An 18,862-nucleotide genomic window follows, 5' to 3' on the forward strand; every position below is an offset into this window, starting at 1 on the left:
TTCCCTCATATCTATGAATCCCTTTCCATCCTCACTATTGCTATCTTAATTTAGATTTCCATCTCTCCCCTAGATTTTCTTCTAACTAGTCATCAAATGTCTCCATCTCTAACCACTATTTTACTCACTGGGAGATTCAAAGACCAAATTTCTAAGCATAACCTCTGTCATTCTACATGTTTGATCACAACCTAACTCTGTTCTCTTGTCCCGTATTTTATGCTATATCAACATTTTCAAAAATCACACTGAAATATTTACTGAAGATATTTTCCACTTCACCTGAAATGATCTGCTCTTTCTTCTTCCTATAACCTTAACAACAGGGACAAATTGGAAAGAATCACTACTTACCCTGAGTGTCCAACAAAACTTATATCTTAAAAAAAATTGTTTTAATTTTGCATTTAGTACATTGGAAGTCTGCATCCCACTTGGAAATTGATATCTTATTCTATCTGCCTTTATACAATTTATGGTATTTAGGGACTTAAGAGGCATATGCCTGTGTGAGAAAATAGACAATATTTTAGAGGAATAAAGAAAATTATAGTAAGTCTTGAATACAGACAGAAAAAAAGAATGTTTTTTATATTTCTTAAATAACTATCATCTGTCAGTCCATAATGGAACACTTCAACCTATTGCATATCTCCTTGACTTGTTAAATAATTTATTAAAGTATCTAGTCATACTGTTTAATCCTGCTTCCAAAAAAAAAATGTGTACTCATAAAGGGTTATTTTAGTTCTCTGTCTCAGACTATGATGGTTTTCAGGAATTGTGAAATACATGTGCCTAAGAAAAATATATTTTAAATAAAAAACTCATCAGTTATATTGGAATTGCCTAATGCAACTACTAGGTTGATTAATAAAGGAACATGCTCTTATATTTATAAGGAGATACTTGTACAAGAAATGTTTTGTTTCATCTAAGGACTGAGGCATTTTATTTAATTAACCTATTGATATTCTGAGAGTCTCCTACTGCACATTGTAATGTAAGATTTAGTAAGATTATACATTCTACTTTTTCTTTGTATGATACTGGAATTTAGAATACTTTTGAAAATATGTTTCAGAGGTTGGCCTCAACTTCTTAAAGTACATCCTTATAACTGCATCTATTCAGTGAATGGAATTTTTTTGAGAGGATAACACTGAATCAAACTTGCTAATTCAAGAAAAAGCTTGCTTTCCTTTAAGGTGTTATCATTGATACATATAAAATGAGATAATTAATCTTCTTAAATAAGTGACATTTCTTAGACAGACGTCTGAAAAATGTAGAATTTCAATTCTATTTGTTTCCTCTTTATCATTAATTTTCACAAGTTCTTGATCAAAAATATCCCTTTACTGAATTGTAAACATCTTCCGTGAACAGTGGAAAAGTCTTATTCAGAAGTCTTAGGAAAAATCAAAATCTGCCGTGATGAGATTTACAATTTGTTATGCTTCTTAAATAGCTATAAAAGTTGTCACTTATCAAAAAAAAAAAAAAGTATCCTAAAATTTATCTGGATACAGGGACCGACCATTATGCACATCAAGCCACACCCCTGTAGTACTCTGAGATTCATTTTGTTACAGGAGTCAACTCAGCATAGTCAGCCTTTCTACTGAGGACTTCCATGCACTATTATGGCTAATGACAGAAAAAGTGTTTTAGCTCATCTGAGCCCAAAGCTTAGATGGTAAGAACAGAGTTATACATGCTTTAATTTTCTCCCTCATTTATTTAATTTTAAATTCTCACCCCATCCTCTCAGGGCATCAGTGCTTACTATTACTCTTTCCAAAGTTAATACACCCTTGCTCAAATCTTGGCTAGAACTTGTGCCTGTTGAAATGGAGCAATGTACGAGGGCTGTATTTTTTCCACCTACCATTTCCTTTTGATTCTGTTGTAGAATTTCCATCTCTCTGTTTATATTATCCACTTGTTCTTGCATGCCATTTACTTTTTCCATTAAAGTCCTTAATTTATTAAATCATAGTTATGATTTTAACATCTATCCCATATCTAAGTCTGTTTCTAATGGGTTTTATATATTTAGACTGTATTTTTTCCATTTTTCTCACATACCTTGTATTTTTTGATGTTATATTTTTTGATGTTTAGCTCAATATGAATTGAGCTAAATAGGCTTCAGTATGAGGATTTTATAATATTCTGATTATCTCCTAGGTTTTTAGTTGACCTGTCTTGGGGTCTTGGACTTCACTATCCCTTTCTATAACTTCTGTAGTGGTGCAGTTTCTCCCCTTCCCTGTAATGCCTTCCCTTGCTCCAGCATTTTCAATCTATTTCTTTGAAATCCTTTGCTCTATTGTTCATTTTTGTTTTTCTTTTATGTAAGGCAAGAAGACTGTCAGGGCAGGGATGAGGAGAAATTCCCTTTCTCCACCTGGAATAAGGATTAGGAATCACATTTTTACAAAGTCCTTTTCCTTGGAGAGTATAACTTGGTTATAAAGAACGTTCTGGGTGTGTTTCAAAATGGGTACTTTTCTTTTCTCCCTGACCAGTATGGCTGAAGCTGTTTCTTGTCCTGGTAAGCACAGTTCAGGTGCTATATCTCTCTTGATGTATTTTTCTTTCCCAATTTTGGTGTCATAGTTTGCTTTGAGAATTTAGTTCTTATGATGACACTTTACAGTTTGTGAGCTTTTTATTACTGTTGGAATGACATTTTCTCTTAACAAAAACTTAGTGAGATAAACAGGATATAGATTATCAGAGGACCTTAGCATTTCCCAATTATGAGTGAGTTTTCTGTCTCACATGAGCCCAGAAATGATATGAGGTCATACAAGGTCATACACACATTTCTGCTCAGGATTCTAGCTGCCAACTCAGATGATGCTAAATGACCCTAAGAAAACTAGATAAGAGATTTTTGTCTACTGAATTTCCTAATGAAAAATCACTATGTGATACATCCACCATACTTCTCCCCATGAAGTTTTCTTTGGCTGGATCTCAGGAGACCTCAAATCTTCTGATGAAGCTGTCTTTTTAGGAAAAGCAATGCAATAAGACAACAGGGACAAGGAGATAGAAATGTTTTGATATATATATTTTTTAAGGACAAACTTTGGCACAATAAATAAATTAGGTTCCAACAAATGATTTTATATTTAGCAGCTGACAATCCCATATGGAGTGTCCCTTCTACTCTACTCTTGTCTATTTTAGATTAAATATTTCTTTATGTAAAGAAATATTTCTGTTATCATTCTTCTTTCTCTAACTTACAAAATATATTTCCATGACCTATCTGAGAGTTAGACAATAGCAGAACCTTGAAGAAAGTACAGACCAGTACCATATCAAGGACTATTAGACAGGACTTCTGATAAATCTTGGAAACTTTCTTGACTGTACTACAGTAGTTTTATATCTTTCTCTCAGACTAAGAAAACTGCTGCTTCACTTTCAAGATAGAGAATAAAGAGATATTTGAGCCAGCAAGGGTCTGAGAGATTATCCTGCTAATCTCTTTATTTTACAGATAAGGAAACATGTTTGGAGAATAAAGTTTACAAGAACTAGAGCTTCAACTAGGTCTCCAGAATAATTTATTTAATATTTACCATGTATTGGGCATTGCACTAGGCACTAGCGTTTATAGAATTGAATATGGAACTGAATTTTGTCCCTTGAAGTTCAAGTTCTGGGGTGAGGACAAAAACATAAAGAGATGTTTACAATGCACTATGTGATATGCTCTAAAATCATGGAATCAGAAAGACAAAGTTGAAGCTCAATTCTAATTCTTATTAGCTCTGCCACTGTATGATCTTGGCAAGTCACAACCTCTGATACTCATTTCCTCATCTCTTAAATGAGGGGATATTACATATCTTAGAGTTATTATGCTACTCTGTATAATAATTCAGTTAAAAGTTCTTTTAAAAATGTAAATCTTTGTAAAATATAAAGGATAATTTATATTTTACTTATTATTAAAATACACACACACCCAATCATAACTATACTGCCTTACGTGTACCCCACCCAATTATAAGAGCAGGTAGATGTAGACACTAATGCTGTACAATTTTCATATTTTTCTTTACCACATTTGGATAACTGTATTCAAAGTTTAATTAATAAAATTCACTCAGAATTAGAAGGAATCTTTTGCAGAAGTTATTTTTTCCTCTTAAATAAATTAATAGGGAAATAGATAATTCTCCTTTATTGAAAATCTGCCTTTTATTTCCTCAGCTTAATTAAATCTTAGCATATTTGTGTGTGCTTCCTAAAAAATGATTATTAACAATTAGTATTTTTTGAATAATAAAAATTCTTCTAGGGATAAGGAAATGTGTCAAAACCTGTGTCAGCGTAATGAGTGTCTATGTAATCTCCCCAGGACAAGATTTAGATGTAGCCATGGAGACAAGAAAGTTTGGGCTGTAACTTGACTTTAGAAAATGACAAGACTTAGCAAAAATAGGATCCTGTCCTAGTCAAGGTGTGAAAGGACAAAGAGATGATGGGACAGATGCAAAGAATGGTTAAGGAAACAATTTGTCATGATTTGTAATGTAGTGGTTTTTATTGTTTGCCTATTTGGCAGTGATATTATACAATAAAAGACATTGTTCTCTAATATGATTCATAGATATGCTACAGAGACTAGACCAAGAACTTAACATTCAGGGGTGGAGTGTAAGGATCTATTTTGTCTAAAGATATACATAGACTAGCTCATCTGAGTTTAGAAGGTGGGAATTATCGTCCCAGTTTATAGATGAGAGAACTAAACCTCAGAGAGATGTATTGTTTGCCCAGGTCACAAAGCTTATGGGTAACTCTAGGATTCAAATTTAAATTTATCCAAAGCTAGGATCTTCTACTACCTTTATTTCTTTCCTTATGGTAAGCAAGATGATAAACCTAATGGTAAGAATAGATGATTTGTTTAATTAGTGTTTGAGTGAACACATGGTGTTTATGATTAAGATCAGTATTTCCAAGGATGGCTGTGTTTTTTCCAGTGAAGAGCTTGGTCATTTCTTGACACGTGTTTTTGTTCTTCAGCTAACATGATTCAGTACAACCAACATTATTATGAAAAGCAAGGTTCTAACTAAGATAGACAAGATGATCTATTAGAAATAGATGGGACATTTTAAGGGCTCTAATATACGATTTTTATTAAAATGACAAAATAAAGCTAGTGGTTTTTTTCCCTTGACTTACAGGAAAAAAAGGGAATTTTACTGGCTTTCATTATATACACTACATGATTTTATAAAGAGACCAAGTATGGCATTAACAAAAATAACTTAAATTGGACAAAACTTTCTAGCCAACTCTGGGATTCTCAGTCATTCATAGAAAAGTTTTGACCTGTCACAAGAAAATCATTGAATTCAGATTCAGAATACCAGATGCTATCACTAGTTGTGCTACTTCTAGTAATTTTCCTGGAAAAAAAAAAAAAAGTGTTTTTCCTCCCTGCTTCTAAATCTCACTGCGCTTAACTAAAAACTGAGGGACCAAGATGCCAATATCTCTTAAATGCTTTTTGGCTCTGATATTTTAAGATAAAAAAATAACCTCAGTGAAACATAGTGATTTGGGTAGATTCATGTTACAAAATGCAAGCTTATGCATATTCAAAAAGAAAATATATATGATGTAAAATAAGAACAAAACAGAACAACAATAAAAACAAAATCTTCCAAACAGGTCAGATTTCAAGTTCAGCATAGGCTGGGAAATTTTAAAATGTATAATTAGGCCAAGGGTTGCAAGTGTATAATTATTATTATATCTATATTATTTGCTAGTTACATTTAGGCTTCAAAATCTTTTAAATTTTTAGATGGACATGATAGATTTTGTGTATATGTGTATGTGCACATTAACTAACATGATTATTATGGCTGCACTCCTAATTAATTAGAAACAAGGTGGAAAAATGAGGTCAAATTTAATTCTTTAAAACTTAGTATAATAGCATATAGTGTCAATTTAATCCTCATCTTAATTTGGTGTATTTATTTTCACTGCCTTTTAGACATTTTCTATTTTTGAGGTCTGTCTTTGTTGCAAATGATTATAAAGAGACCTACCCCTCATACTTTGTTCTGATGAGGTTTTTAATTGGAAAAAGAAAAATCTCTGCAGTTTACTTGTAAGTTAGATGTTACGGACATGACTTTAATATAAGTTATCGTTTGTGAAAATATGTAACCACTAGAAGAAGGGAGACTGGAAGAGATGAAGAGATGGGGAAAGATAGAAGACAAACAGAGATAAAAGAATACTAAACAGAAGTTCAGAAAAAGAGGAGAAAAAAGAAGAAAGTGGAAGTGAGGGAGAGGAAACAGAGAAGGGAAAGAGAAAGAAATAAGGAAAGGAATGAGAATATAGAAAGAGAGGAAACATTATTTGGCAAGGAGGTATTAGTCTAATCCAAAAGTAAAGGGATCAAAATCTAAGACTATTTCCTTAACAAAGCTACCTATCAGCATTATGAGTTCCTGAGAACAAAAGAGCCTACAGCTTAAAGAGGTTAATATCAATAATACATAAAGAACTCCTACAACTCAATAACAACAACAACAACAACAACAACAACAAAACCAAATAGCTCAATTTAAAAAAAGAACACAGAACTTGAATAGACATTTCTTTAAAGAAGATACATTTACAGAGAAAATGTTATTTTCAAAAAGTGAATTTTCCCCCCAGTTCTTATAAAGAAGCATAATCAAAGGAAAGAAAAGATAGAAAATCTTTAAGATTTTGTCTTAGTTTGGAAGCTAGTTAATCCATGAAAATTGTCAAGGTTAGAGTACACTATCTGGAAACTTTACTTTTATCCCATCAAAGAAAGTTGTGATATGTGCCACAGTATTTCCTGTGAGCAAAATTCCCCCTCATAATAGTCTGTTTCTTCTCTAGAGAGAATCTTCCAAAACAGTTCTTTGTTCTTTCAGCCAGATATGTAACAGGTGCAGGGAGAAAAGATAGTATTTTCCACTATATTTTAGGTGATTTTTATCATTTATATCAGATTGATATAGGTAAAGTTACACACACACACACACACACACACACACACACCTTTCTTTCAATGTTCATGCAATAATATATCCATTAAAATCTAATACTTTTAAACTCTGGTGTTGGACAAGTAACTAAGTGCAGTAAACCTATGATAGCTTATGTTTCACACCCATCATAACTAAATAAATCACAGATCACAACTGCACAAAACACAAAGAACCAAAAGACTCAGAAGTTCTCAGAAGTTAACAATAGTAGCCAGATTAAGGAGCGATGCCAAAAATTGAAGAATAGAACATTTAGAAATGAATTTCCTTATTTTTAAAAATCTTATGTTGCCTCTCTTTGACTAGAGAGTGTACCAAATGTGGGAATGCATGGTAGCAAGAAAGTCAGCGAATGCTTCTAGACAAACTCTGGCTTTCTGGCTAGAGTATCTAGAAGAGAAAACGTGAGAGCCAGACTATAAAGAGATACAGGTTTTTTTCTTCCTCTTCCTTTTTTCTGCCTTCTTTTGCCTTGGGCTGTGCCAGAGAAAAAAAGGGGAGAAGGAAACTGTGGTACAAAGTGTGTGAGACATTTTCTTATATATTATTTTCTCACTCATTGCTTTGTCCTAAGAACAGCTCTAGTCATAGAGAATTCTGGAGCAACCTTGATAGAAACAATCATGAAGACACTTTTTAAAAAAATTCATTATGTGAGGAAAAGTGGCTCCTGGTAGAAAATGAAAGTGAAATCCTGGAGGTGAGAGGGCTTAAGAGAAAGGTCCCCTAGTATTTTGTATGAACCAACACAAGTTCAGGCTCATATTTGGGCTACTCATGTGCAGAAACAGATCCACATGAGCACAGCAAATCTTTGAAAACTGAAACATGATATACATATACACTACTGTGCAAGTCCCACATTATACCTTTAAAGGCATATGCATGGGATATGCCCAAATCAGCATAGCAAAGGCTTGGAAAGTAGAATTCCACTTGAATCACACTCACAGAGAGTTTGGTAGAACTAACATCTAATTTAGTGAAACCCAAAGTCTCACAACATCTATTCAGAATGTTCACGTTACAATTAAAAAGTTTTCTATACGAATGAACCAAGAAGTTAAACCAATTGTCAAGGGCAGAGGCAATCACCAAAAGCCAACTAAAATATAATACAAGTGATGATTTTAGAAAACAAAGATGATAAAGCAGATATTTGACTTCACAAAGAAAGGAAAGCACTATTGAAATGATTGCAAATGAAAGTTCTCAGCAAAGATATAAAAACTATAGAATGAATCAAATGCAAAATTTAGAACTAAAAATAAAACATCATCAAGTATTTATTCTCATCTCAGTGTTAACTTCTACCACAATGGAGATGAAGAGGAGCAAGTTATTGAGCTTGAAGCATTTAAGATAAAAATTTTATATTTATTTTTAGTAACTTCTAAATGAAATGTAGCATTTCAATCAATTGTAAATGAAGATAGACTACAGTAATATTAGCTGTACATGTGATTTTGAAGCCAATAGAAGTCATAGATATGTTCATATCACATTATAGACAAATCAAAATAACTATGCACATCACTACTTTGAAATTATGATAGTTATCAGACCTGATGATGCTAGATCTTTTTGTTAATGCAATAAGAAAAAAGAATATATATTAGTACATCACAAAATTTTAAATACATTTGCAACTTTAATTTAATATCCTTTTTAAAAATTTTTTTATGCACTTAAAAACATTTTTCTAAGGAGAGTTCATCAGTTTTGTCAAATTGCCTAATTGATCAATGGGGGGAAAGTAACTTATGAACACTTGATGTTAGCTTTATTTAGGTGTTTGTTTGTTTGTTTATAAATAAGAAATATTGCTTCATTATTAGTGTATAGAAAAGCAATGGATCTCTGTATACTGATTTTTTGTATCCTGTGACCTTACTGAATTAATCGGTTTCCATAATTTTTTGGTGGACTATCTCTGATATATGTCACCTGCAGTTAGTGAAAGTTTTACTTCTTCCTTACCAATTTGGCTGCCTTTTAGTCCTTTTTGTTTTCTGATTGCTATGGCTAGGATTTCCAGTACTATGTTGAATAAAAGTGGTGAGAGTGGACAACCTTGTCTTGTTCCTGACCTTAGGGGGAAAGCTCTCAATTTTCCCCCCTTGAGTATGTTAGCTGTGGGATTTTCATATATTGAGGTATGTTCCCTCTAAACCTACCCTGTTCAGGATTTTTATCATGAATGATGTGTTTTGTCAAATGCTTTTTCTGTATCTATTGAAATGATCATATGGTTTTTATCCTTTTTCTTATTGATGTGATATATCTCATTGATTGACTTGCAAATAGAATCACCCTTACATCCTGGGAAAAATCCCACACATTTATGGTGAATGATTTTTTTTAAATGTATTGTTGGATTTGGTTTACTAATATTTTATTGAGGAATTTTGCATCTCTGTTCATCGGGGGGAATATTGTCCTGTAATTCTCTTTTTTTGGTGGTGTCTTTATCTGTTTTTGGTATCAGGGCAAAACTGGCCTCATAGAATGAATTTAGAAGTTTGCCTTTCTCTTCTATCTTTTGAAATAGTTTCAGAAGAATAGATATCAACTCTTCTTTAAATATTGGTAGAAGTTGCCTGTGAAGTTATCTAGTCCTGGACTTTTATTTTTTGACAGTTTTTTGATTACTGATTCAATTTCTTTGCTGATAATTGGTCTCTTCAAATTTACCATTTTGTTCTGATTTAGTTTTGGGACATTATATATTTTTAGGAATTTGTCCATTTCTTCTAGGTTGTCCAATTGTTGATATATAGTTTTACATAATAATCTCTTAATAATTATTTGTATTTCTGTGCTGTTGATAGTTTTTTTTTTTTTTCCTCTTTCATTTTAGATTTTGTTTATCTGACTACCCCCTCTCTTTTTGGTGAATCTGCCTAATGGGTTTATCATTTTTTTTTTTTATCTTTTCAAAGAACAAGGTCCCTATTTCATTAATCTATTCTAGTGTTTCTTTCATTTCTGTATCATTTATTTCTGCTCTAATATTTGTAAATTCCTTCTTCCTGGTGGTTTTAGGTTTTGTTTCCTTTTCTTTTTCTTTCTTTTTTTTTAAAATTTTTTTTTGTTTTATTTTTATTTCTAGGGGGGAGAGAGAGAGAGAGAGAGAGAGACAGCGTGAGCAGGGGAAGGTCAGAGAGAGAGGGAGTCACAGACTCTGAAACAGGCTCCAGGCTCTGAGCTGGCAGTCAGCACAGAGCCCGACTCGGGGCTCGAACCCATGAACCACGAGATCATGACCTAAGTGAAAGTCGGACGCTTAACCGACTAAGCCACCCAGGCGCCCCTCCTTTTCTTTTTCTATCTCTTTTAGGCTTAATGTTAGGTTGAGATTTTTCTTGTTTCTTGAGGTAGACCTATATTGCTATAGAATTTCTTTTTAGAACTGCTTTTGCTGTATCCATTCCAAAGATTTGGGACCATTGTGTTTTTATTTTCATTTGTCTTCATGAGTTTTTTGATTTCTTCTTTGATTTTTTTGGTTGACCTATTCATTGTTTAGTAGCATGCAGTTTAACCTCCATTTATTTGTGGTCTTTCCAGATTTTTTCTTGTGGTTTATTTATAGTTTCATAGCATTGTGGTTAGAAAAGATGCATGGTATGATTTTGATCTTTTAAATTGGTTGAGACTTGTTTTGTGGCCTAGTATGTGATCCGTTCTGGAGAATGTTCCAGGTACACTTGAAAAGAGTGTACATTCTGCTGTTTTAGGTTGGAATGTTCTGAATATATATCTTAGTCTCTCTGGCCCCATGTGTCTTTCAAAGCCACTCTTTACTTGTTGATTTTTTGTTTAGATAATCTGCCCATTATGTAGGTAGGGTGTTAAAATCCCCTATTGTTGTTGTATTACTATTGATTACTTCCTTTATGTTTGTTATTAACTGCTTTATGTTTTTGGACGCATTCTTGTTGGGTGCATATCTATTCACAATTGTTTTATCTTTTTGTTGGAATATTCCCTTAATGATTATATAATGTTCTTTTTTTCTCTTGTTTAAGTCTTTGTTTTAAAGTCTATCTTGTCTGATATAAGCATTGTTATTCTGGCTTTCTTTTGACATCCATTTGCATGATAAATGCTTCTCCATCCCTTCACTTTCAATCAGAAGGTGTCTTTAGATCTGAAATGAGTCTTTTGTAGGCAACACATAGATGGGTCTTACTGATTTATTTTTTTAGTGGTTTTTTTAATGTTTTATTAATTTCTGAGTGGGAGTGAGAGAGACAGCATGAGCAGGGTAGGGTCAGAGAGAGAGGGAGATACAGAATCTGAAACAGGCTCCAAGCCCTGAGCTAGCTGTCAGCACAGAGCCTGACGTGGGACTCAAACCCACAAACTATGAGCTTATGACCTGAGCTGAAGTCAGACATTTAACCAACTGAGCCACCCAGGTGCCCCGATGGGTCTTTTTTTTTTTTTTAAATCCATTATGTTACCCTATGTCTTTTGATTGTAGTGCTTAGTCCATTTACATTCAAGGAATTATTGATGGGCATATACTTATTGCATTTTGTTCCTTGTTTTATGGTTGTTTTGTAGTTCTCCATTACTTTCTTCTCTTGCTCTCTTCTCTCATGATTAGTTGGCTTTCTCATAATATACATGGACTCTTTTCCCTTTATTTTTTGCATATCTATTATTAGTTTCTGATTTGTGGTTGCCATTCAGTTTTTGTATAACATCTTCTACATATAGCAGTTTATATTAGGTTGATGGGCCAGTTTCTTAAGTTTGAACCCATTCTTTACTCCTCTTCCCTCCATGTTTTAGTTATATGGTATCATACTTTACATCCTTTTATTCTATGAGTTCTTTGACTGATTTTTGCAGATATATTTATTTTTACTGCTTCTGTATCTTCTAGTTTCGTTACACTTACCTATGGTCTTTATATCCATGCAAAGAGTCCCCTTTAAGATTTTTTTAGGGCTAGAGGCACCTTGATGGCTCAGCTGATTAAGGGTCGACTCTTGGTTTGGGCTTAGGTCATGATCTCACCATTTGTGAGTTCACACCCCGTGTCGGGCTCTGTGCTGCCAGTGTGGAGCCTGCTTGAAATTATTTCTTGCTTCCTCTCTCCACCTCTCCCTCCCCCTCTCTCTCTCTTTTTCTCTCTCTCTCAAAATAAATAAATAAACTTTAAAAAATGAAGTAAAAATTTTTTTAAAAACTTCTTTAGGGCTAGTTTCATGGTCATGAATTCCTTTGTCTGTGAAACTATCTCCTCTTCTATTCTGAATGATAGACTTGTTGGATAGAGTCCTTGGCTGCAGATTTTTTTCTTTTCAGCACTTTTAATATATCACACCACTCCTTTCTGACCAGCACAATTTCTGCTGAAAAATCAGTTGACAGCCTTATGAGATTTTCCTTTTATAAAACTGTTTCCTTTTCTCTTGGTCCTTTTAAAATTCTTTCTATCTCTGGTTTTGTTTTGTTTTTCCATTTTAATTACTATGCATTTTTATGCTGACCTCCTTGGGTTGATTTTGTTGGATGCTCTCTTTGTCTCCAGGATCTAGATTTCTGTTCCCTCCCCGAGATTTGGGAAGTTTTTAACCAGTATTTCTTCAAATGAATTTTCTTCCCCCTTTTCTCTCTCCTCTACTCCAGGGATCCCTATAATGCAAATGTTAATACTCTTTATGGTGTTCCTGAGTTCCCTATGTCTTTCCTCACATTGTGTTATTTTCTTTTATCTCATCTTCTCAGCTTGATTGCTTTATATTACTCTGTCAAGGTTTCTGATCCATTCTTCTGCTTCCTCTAGTCTACTGTTCTTCTGTTTCCTCTAATCTATATATTCCATCTAGTATATTTTTAATTTAGTTTATTATATTCTTCATCTCTGATTGGCTCTTTTTTATGTCTTTGTTAAGGGTCTCACTGACATCCTCCTTTCTTTTCTCATCTCTGGTATCTTTATAGTCATTACTTTAAATTCTCTATCAGGCACATTACTTTTCACTGTTTCACTTAGGCCTCTTGCCATGATTTTGTCCTGTTCTTTCCTTTGGGACATATGTCTCTGTCTCCTCATTTTGTCTAATTTTCTGTGCCTATATGTATATGTTAGGAAAGTCACTTATGTCTCCTGCTCTTGAAACTAGTGGCACAATTAGAAGAAGTCTTGTAGAACTTTGCAGTGCAGTGTTCCCTCTTCACCAGAACCCAGTGCTTCAAGGGTGTCTCCTATGTCTGACTGAGACACTTTGTCTTCAGTTCAGTCATCTTCTGTGGTTCTCTTTTCCTATTGTAGATAGTTTTTGTCTCTGTGCTGTTTATGAGCCATTCTGGGGCTGCCTTGGGCTTGAATTGTCAGACCAGACATTTGTTAGAGATTCAGTAGCACCAAACTACAGGGGACTTTACCTGAGTAGTCCCTGAGAAATTTTCATTGCTGGTTAGGCCCTGAAGTCAGACCAGAAATGCCCTTAACCCACTGCTGTGGCTGCAGTCTGACTGGTGTGTGTGGTGGTTCTTTTCCTCTCCACAGGGCAGGAGTCACTTTGGAGAGAGGCTGATCCCTGTCCAGACTGTTTGCACACAGCCAGGCTTGTGGCACTGCTTGAATGGGCTTTGCCCAAGAGTGTGTTGGAGGGGATGGATCTGCCAAAGCATAGTGAGGAAGAATGAAATGGATGGTGTAAACAAGTTAGTGTTGGTCCACACTCATTCCCATAGTTAGCCCTCTGCTTACATTGAGGTGGGAAGGGAAGAAATGGTGCCTGCTAGCTCATTTGTTCCTGGAAAAGCTTTCCAAGGATCCCTGCCCCTACAGCACATGCTCTGGGATCAGTATATAACCCAGGCATTTTTCAAACTGCTGGTTCTCTGTGGGCTGTTTATTGTGCTCTTTAAGGGTCGACCTTCTCTTTCCTCTCATCCTCCTGGGTTCCCCACAGATGAGCTCATTGATTTTTATTTTTTTTTTCATTTTTTAATGTTTATTTATTTTTGAGAGATAGAGAGTGAGAGAGCAAGAGACAGAGCATGAGTGGGGTAGGGGCAGAGTGAGAGGAAGACATAGAATTTGAAGCAGGCTCCAGGCTCTGAGCTGCCTGACATGGGCTCAAATGCATGAAACCATGAGATCATGACATGAGACAAAGTTGGACACTTAACCGACTGAGCCATCCAAGGCTGCCCCTGAGCTCAATGATTTTTAAACTTCTAGGTTTTAAATTCTGATGGGTGTAGAACTCAGGAAATTTAGCCACTCTGTTTTTCAAAGCCAGATGATATAGGGCCACATCTTCCCCATGCTGGCTCTCAGTATGTGTGTCTATTTCTTCCCCTCTCCAAGCTTGTGGCATCCTTCCCTTCAATGGACAGTCCCCTGGGTCCATTTAGGTCCCAGCAATATCTCTGACCCTCCTACCCTCTTTGATGTGGCCTCTTCTCTGCATTTAGTTGTGGAGTTTGTTCTTCCAGTCTTTGGGTTATTTTCTGAGTTATTTACACTAATGTGAGTATTGTCTAGTTCTGTCTGTGGGACAAGGTGAGCTTAGGGACCTCCTATTCTGCCATCTTGTCCACAAGTCAAGCATTATTTATTTATATTAGTGGGAAACTGGATACTCTGAATTTGAAACAGCTGGAAAACTTGAAATAAATGATGGCATAGCCGATTATGGAACCATGAAAGAAATATAAAACGGTAAATATATATAAAACTTACTTAAAAATGAATATACATGTATTTAAAAAGATGAGACAAAATCACTAATAACCCTGTAATATAAATTTTCTTCTCATTTTCTGTAGTTTGCCAATTTTCTGTGATAATATATATTTTATTACACAGAGATTTTTAAAAGTATAAAATATGTATATGGTTTGCAAGTGGACTGTGACTATAAAGAATATTTTACAAGGTTGCTTATAAACTAATGTAACTATTTAATTTTTTTCTTTTTCGTATTTATTTTTAATTTACATCCAAGTTCGTTATCATATAGTACAATAATGATTTCAGTAGATTCCAGTGATGCATCCCCTGTGTATAACACCCAATGCTCATCCCATCCTTAATCTCCCCTGTTGCCTATTTAACCTTTCCCCCCACATACAAGCAATCCTCAGTTTTTCTCTGTATTTAAGAGAAAATGTTTTGTCCCCCTCCCCATTTTTATATTATTTTTGCTTCCCTTCTTTATGTTAATCTATTTTGTATCCAAATACCACATATAAGTGAAGTCATATGATATTTTTCTTTCTCTGACTTATTTCATTTAGCATAAAGGCCTCTAGTTCCATCCACATTGTTGCAATGGCAAGATTTCATTCTTTTTGATTGCTGAGTAATATTCCATTATCTATGTATATATACATATATAATGTAGTATTCCATTATTACAAATGTTATATGTTATATATATATATATATATACACACACACACACACATATATATATATATATATATACACACACATATATATATATATCATATCTTCTTTATCCCTTCATCTGTTGATGGACATTTGGGCTCTTTGCATACATTGCCTATTGTCAATAGCACGGTTATAAACCTTGGGATATATGTGCCCCTTTGAAAAAACACCTTTATCCTTTGGATATATACCTAGTAGTGCAGTTGCAGAGTGGTAAGATATTTCTATTTTGAACTTTTTGAGGATACTCCATACTGTTTTCCAAAGTGGCTGCACCAGTTTGCATTCCCACCAGTAGTGCAAAAGAGATCCTCTTTCTCTGCATCCTTGCTAACATCTGTTGTTGCCTGAGTTCATTTTAGCCATTCTGACTAAATGGTGACACCACTCTGGTGTGAGGAGGTATCTTTTTTTTAAAATTTTTTTTAATGTTTTTATTTATTTCTAGGAGAGAGAGAGAGAGAGAGCATGAGCAGGGGAGGGTCAGAGAGAGAGGGAATCACAGACTCTGAAACAGGCTCCAGGCTCTGAGCTGGCAGTCAGCACAGAGCCCGATGTGGGGCTCTAACCCACAAACCGCACGATCATGACCCAAGCGAAAGTCGGAAGCTTAACCGACTAAGCCACCCAGGTGCCCCTGTGAGGAGGTATCTTAATGTGGTTTTTATTTGTACTCAACATGATGAGTGATGTTGAGCATTTTTCCATATGTCATCATTCTCCATAAGTTTTTTGTCTATATTGCTGTTTCACTGCTCTGTTTCATCCCATCCTTGCTGCCATGGCAGTCATTTGAGATTGCATCTCAGTTATAACATTTTAAATTTAGTCCTGACTAGATTTTACTTCTTTTATCTTTGCAAAAAGGGATTCTATGCTTTTTTCAACCACAGCTAGTCTTCTTATTATCATGATTCTAAATTTTGGTTCATGTATCTTGCTTGTATCTGTGTTGATTAAGTCCCTGGCTGTCATTTCTTCCTGTTTTTCTTTTGGGGTGAATTCCTTCAATTTGTCATTTTAGGAAGAAATAAAATTAATAAAATAAACAAAGTTAAAAACAACACAAAATTGAAGTAAAAATGCCAGATCCTCGGTTTGTTTTGGTCTGGTTGTTGAAAGAAGTTTGATAACATCAAGGGAAAATGGAAAGAAAAGAAAAGAAAAAAGAATAAAAAAGGAAAATCTTTGAAAATTTTAAAAAATGAATACAATAAGATAGAATAAAAGCAAGTGATGAAAGTAAAATAGAACTAATAATATTTACAAAAAAATTAAAAAACAGAAAAATATAGAAATATCTTTTTTTTAATAAAAACAGAAAGTAAAATCATTTTTTTCTTTTTCTGTATTTAAGAATAAGAAAAGAAAAAGAAAAAAAATTGAATAGGTGGACTGGTGAACAGACTGGAATATAATTGAAATTACATTCAGTTTTCCCTAGAAGTCAAATTATGAATAATTTATAGTCCATAAACTAAGCAGGCGAGAGACTTGTGGTGTTCTTTTAGAGCATGGTTGGTGCAGTTGGATGGGGCTTGGTATAACAGCTCTGTTCTCCAGTAGATGGCACTCCTTAGCTTACTGGGGTTGATCGTTGTGGCATGTGTATATGCATGCACTGGAGAGGTGAAAATGGTTTCACAGAGCTACCCAGGGGAACTCTGTGCTGTTGCCTACCAGCAATCAAGTACCCCTTCTTTGCCTCTCGCCTCCTTCCACTCCCTGCTTCTACCCTATCTGTGACAAAGCTGTCAGCCTACCAGGAAGCACCTCCCTCCTGAATTTTGTCTCAGATGGGTGTTTCCCAACCCCTCACTTCTGAGGGACTGCAGCTTTGACCTGCTCTGATCCTCTGGGGGAGGGTCTCGCTGAGCAATGGCTGGGTGCTTGCCCACCCCCAGGAATGTTCACACAACCATGCTGTTGTAGATGCCCAGAGACAGTGGCTAGGTGCCAGCCCACCCCAGAAAAACCTTGTGCAATTGTGTAGCAGCAGCATTTCAGGGATTATGGTCAATCACAAGATACAGCTGGTGCTAGCCTTCACCCTTAACATCCTTGTTCCAAAACCAGCAAAGGTGGCTGTTCTCCAGGGTTCACTGGGACCTTTGCCTGTGGGGAGGCTGCACAGCCTCTACCTAATGTCCTCTCAGCAGGAGAGCCACTTCTCCCCATGTGACCGGAGGACCCCTCAGACCTCCCAGTCTGCTCCTGGGGATTTGCCCTTCCCACTAGAGCTCTGCCAGGTATCAAGCTGAGAAATTTCAGACTGTGCTCCCTTGTTCATAGAGTCTTAATGGTATCCAAACCCTCTCCTTTCTCCTTCCTCCTCAGCTACTTTTGGGGGCAGTGTTTTTCCTATATTCTCCCCTCTGTCTTCATCTTCTCTCCACAAACAAAAACAGCTCCCTATGCTCTGTGGCTTCTCTCTCCCCCAGTTCACCTCTCCGTGCTGCGTACCTTCCCAGTTCTGTGGTTCAGTCTATGCAGATTGTTGTGTTAATCCTTGGATCAATTTTTTAGGTGCACAAGATGGTTTGGTGTTGAACTGGCTGCATTTCAGGGTTGAAAGACACAAAAACCTTCCGTGCTGCTCTGCCATCTCCACATTGATTTTTCAAATACTGAATCAGTCTTGCATCCTTGATGAAGGGGCTTGTATAAAGAGGTCCCCTCACCCTTCACAGGCTGCTGGAAGCTTGTAACTCTTTATTTTTAATGTGTGTTAATATTAATTTAAATGCCATCCCATCCTAGGGACAAAGATACTATTTAACATCCAAATGAAAAAAAAATTATTTGAAACACCTGTCTTTAACTTAATTTCTTTATATTAAAACACCCTTTATATCTCTTAGCAGTGATACTACAGCAAGATGACTTCCTATGTAAAATCTCTTGATTATTTGGAAGGAAGTCATTCACAGTCAGAAATGAAGTCAAGACAGAAGTCACTGCTGCTTGGGAGGTCAAGACACAATGTAGTGTCTCAAAAGCTTAGCACAGCCCGTATACTTGTTGACTAATTGATAATCTGGCCTTCTTTTGGTTTATGTGTGTATATTTTAGCATTCCATTTTGATTTATCTGTTGACGTTATCTGTTGGCTTTATCTTTTATATTATTTATAGTGCTTGCTCTATGGATTCATATTGATTATGATAACTCATAATCTCTATGAATTGTAGAGATTGTATCTGCTGATGCTTCTATGCCATTGAATACTTCTACGTGACTCAGTACATTTGGGAAGATGTTTTCTGCTGGGGTCCTAAAGCTCAGATGAATGCTCTCTCCATGCAGAGGAGGGGCTCCATGAGAATACAAGGAAAGGATTTTGTAGAAT

The sequence above is a fragment of the Hyaena hyaena genome, unplaced genomic scaffold (genome assembly GCF_003009895.1).
Source record: "Hyaena hyaena isolate Hyena2069 unplaced genomic scaffold, ASM300989v1 scaffold_59, whole genome shotgun sequence".
Taxonomy (NCBI): domain Eukaryota; kingdom Metazoa; phylum Chordata; class Mammalia; order Carnivora; family Hyaenidae; genus Hyaena; species Hyaena hyaena.